We start from the raw sequence: 3,709 nt of genomic DNA, 5'->3' as shown, positions 1-3,709 counted from the left end.
GGCATTAGTAACGACCTTTTAGTCCCGGTTCCAAAACCGGGACAGAAGGCCCTTACGAACCGGGACAAAGGGCCCTTTTTCTACTAGTGAATGTGCATGTCATGACATCGTCAGTGTCGTAGGACGAGAGAGAGGAGGTCGAGATGAACGGCATAAAAAACGACTCCAATGTAATAGGACGCGAGCAAGGTCACGAAGAACAACATCGACTTTAGACAGATAGGAAGGCTCTCGCAGAAGAAAAAAAAGAAATAGAATGTGTGTGATAGTATCCAGAAGAGAAGAGAAGAGCAGGCTGAGACGAACGACGGCGGCGATGACGCCACTGCAGCAATAGGCGGGAGATGAGATCGTGAGAAACCATGCCGGCCTAGAGGAACAATTAAGGAGTGCCTTAAATCAGACCGCACATATGCATATGTAAAATCACGAGATAAGTGTTGATTTTTTCGTTTACTATCGTCAAAACAGAATACTTGCAACACAAATGTCATAGATAAATCTACTAGTCAAAGAAAATTTCAAAGTGTCGACAATGCAAGATGAATTTGATAAAATTCATCCTAAATAGCTTTATACATGAACACAAAATTGAGCATTTATGAGCTACCAAACTACAAACGATGATAAGAGTGAAACCAGAACATCAATGTGCATCTTTTTTGTATAGAGCTTATCTCGAATCGAAACATCGTTATGTAGATTATAAGGGACAAGGAAGAAAGAAAATTATGAAGGAACTTACTGAAGGTAGAAAATGATAACACATAAATGGTACTCATGCAAAAGGCCCATCAATGTGGCTCATGTCATCCTAACTCATTGGAAACTATCAATTTGAGCGTTTCTAAGATGTAAGGTGTTTTAATGTTCATGCGATATGGACGATATAATGAAGGAAAAGATTTTAAATCAACCAGATGATCCACTGCAATCGTAAGCCCCGTTGAGCGAGCGACACACGTCCCCTGTAAACCCACTTAACGCGTTATCTTCACGCAAAGGCTCTCATCCACATGTTTTAGTCAAAGCCTTCTTCTTCCTTTCTTCTTTCTCATGTGCTGCTACCTCTCCCGACCACCACCGCAGCTATATTAGCGTGCTAGTTCTTCCAACCACCACGCCGCAAGCTCCCCGCTACTGATCACCACCACCATTGCCGCATAGCCAGCCCTCCGAGCATGGCCACCGGAGTAGGGCGTGCACCCGCCATCGCTGCGTTGGAGCATGGCCGATGCTGCGACCGCTAGAGCAGCGCGTGCACCCGCCGTCGCTGTTGGAGCATGGCCAACACTAAAACGATGACCGTGACGGCCATGATGTTAGCAACTCCGACGCTAAAATGGACCTGGCCGGTGCTGCGACGACAATCCCGACAGGCCATGTAGTTGCAACTCCAGCACTGCAATGGAGCTTCGCTGGGCTACTTTGGAGCTTTTGTCGCACCACCGACGTTGTAATGGTGCTTCCCTGGTGCTACAACGACGACCGCAACAGGACGGTCATGGCGTTGCAATGGAGCTTCGCCAGGCTGCCTTGGAGCTTTTGTCGCACCGTCGACACGGCAATGGAGCTTCGCTGGTGCTACGACGACTACCGCGACAGGATGGTCATGACATTGCAGTGGAGCTTCGTCGGGGCTGCAATGAAGCTCGGCCGGAGTTTCAATGGATCTTCGTCGGAGCCGACGGAAGCTCCATCGAGGCTGCAATGAAGCTCGGCCAGAGTTACAATGAAGCTTCCCCGGAGCGTTGGTGCTGCGTTGAAACTCTGTCGGGACTGCTATGGAGCTTGGCTAAAGTTGCAATGGAGCTTCGCCAGGCTGCCTTAGAGCTTTTGTCGCACCGTCGACACGGCAATGGAGCTTTGCTGGTGCTACGACGACTACCGCGACAGGATGGTCATGACATTGCAGTGGAGCTTCGTCAGGGCTGCAATGAAGCTCGGACGGAGTTTCGATGGATCTTCGTCGGAGCCGACGGAAGCTCCGTCGAGTCTGCAATGAAGCTCTGCCAGAGTTATAATGAAGCTTCACCGGAGCGTTGGTGCTGCGTTGAAACTCTGCCGGGACTGCTATGGAGCTTGGCTAAAGTTGCAATGGAGGTTCGCTAGAGTGTCAGTGTTGCGTTGGAACTCCGTCTGATTTCAATGGAGCTCACCGGAAGCTATTCGGGCTGCGTTGGAACTCCGTGTGGGGCTGCAATGGTGCCGCAGCTGCCTGCCTGCCTGCTGTAATTTGACTGTGATCTGACGACCCTTAACATGTTGATGGGACGACTAAACACATGGATGATTTTTCTCAGAAAAATCCGGCTGAAAAATCTGGCTGATCTCCCCTAATAATAAACCATGGATCACTTTTGCCGTACGTCGCTGGCGGTTTTGCAAAAAAGTCCTTATGTTTTCGGCTATTCAACCCGCGGTCCTTACGTGAGTTAAAAAACGTTTCGTTTTTACGTGAACCCCCTCGTCCGTCCGTAGTAGTACCCCAGAGCCAGAGCACCCACGAACACCGCGGGCAGAGCGACGACGACCTCGTCCCCGGTGAACACGGCGGCGTGCTCGGCCTCGTCGGCGACCTCGTGCACGGCGGGGTTCACCCCGAGCCCCTGCAGCAGCCGCTTCACCACGTGGCTGAGGCAGCACCCGCGCCTCCCCACCACCAGCACCGGGCTCTCCGCCACCGCCCGCCTCACCGCCTCCCCGCCGTCGCCCCTCGCCGGTGCGCCCTCCTGGCCGCCCGCGCCCTCGGCCTCGGCCTGCTGGGACCGCGAGCTCCCACCCCACCATGGACCCCGTCTCCGCCGCATCCCACCTTGAGGAGAAGAACCCCTACTGGGACCCGAGCAGCCCTGCCGCGAACAGCACGGCCGACCCCACCTTGCCGGCCCACGCGGGCGCGTCGACGCCGCTGTCGAGCAGCCACAGGAGCGCGGCCTCCGCTGCCACGGCTGCCGCGGGGAAGGCCAGCATCCGCCACATCATCCCGCGCCTCATCTCCTCGGACAGGTCCAGGCCAAGCCCGAACGGCGTCTGGCCCTGCCGGCAGCCTGCGCCCCATTCTTGGCCGGTCTTCGCTACTGACGTCGTTGCCGTGGCATCGGTGGTGGCCTCGATGTTGCCGGGGCTGGCCGCCGGCCGGAAGGTGGCCGCGCTGGCGCGGCGGACTGGAGCGGTGGGAAGGAGCCGACGGGACACAGTGGCACGGGAAGGGAGAAGGAGCAGCTCCATGGCCGCCTGCTTGGAGTGTTGTGGCCTGTGGGAGCAGGGCCGGTCCTGCCCCCAACATCCCAGGGGCCCCTCCCTAGCTGCAGATCGTGAAAAAAAATCCCAAGTCCATCAAGCAGCCCGCGTCCTTCGTCGCATCCGGGCGCTCTTCACTGCGTAGGAAAACAATCACGTAGATTGACGGGCCTGCCTTGTTTTCGTTTCGATCGCTAGAATTTTCTTCAACAACAAGATCTCTCCAATCATTTTTTCCCTAACAACATTGTTATTATCCTAAAAAAAGATTGCTACTTATTCCTAATTCCACAAGACTCAGCGAGCGATCGTGAATGCCCATGCGCGGACGCCGACGAACTCCTCTGCAGATTCCAGTCTCCATGCGCGCCGTGGATGCACACAGACATGCACGGCCAGACCGCATGGCCTCCCGCCGGACGCCGGTTCACTCCACATCACGTCATGGGCTCATGGTTAAGCACCA

At 54.8% G+C, this 3,709-nt stretch overlaps 1 pseudogene; it reads right to left on the bottom strand.

Moving 5' to 3' along the window:
* Positions 1-1,884: 1,884 nt before the first annotated feature.
* On the bottom strand, positions 1,885-3,288 carry LOC123441788 (annotated as a pseudogene).
* Positions 3,289-3,709: the final 421 nt, after the last annotated feature.

Source organism: Hordeum vulgare, chromosome 3H, assembly GCF_904849725.1.
Source record: "Hordeum vulgare subsp. vulgare chromosome 3H, MorexV3_pseudomolecules_assembly, whole genome shotgun sequence".
Classification (NCBI taxonomy): domain Eukaryota; kingdom Viridiplantae; phylum Streptophyta; class Magnoliopsida; order Poales; family Poaceae; genus Hordeum; species Hordeum vulgare.
The sequence above is the reverse complement of the archived record's forward strand: the minus strand, read 5'-3'. Positions and strand labels throughout refer to the sequence as shown.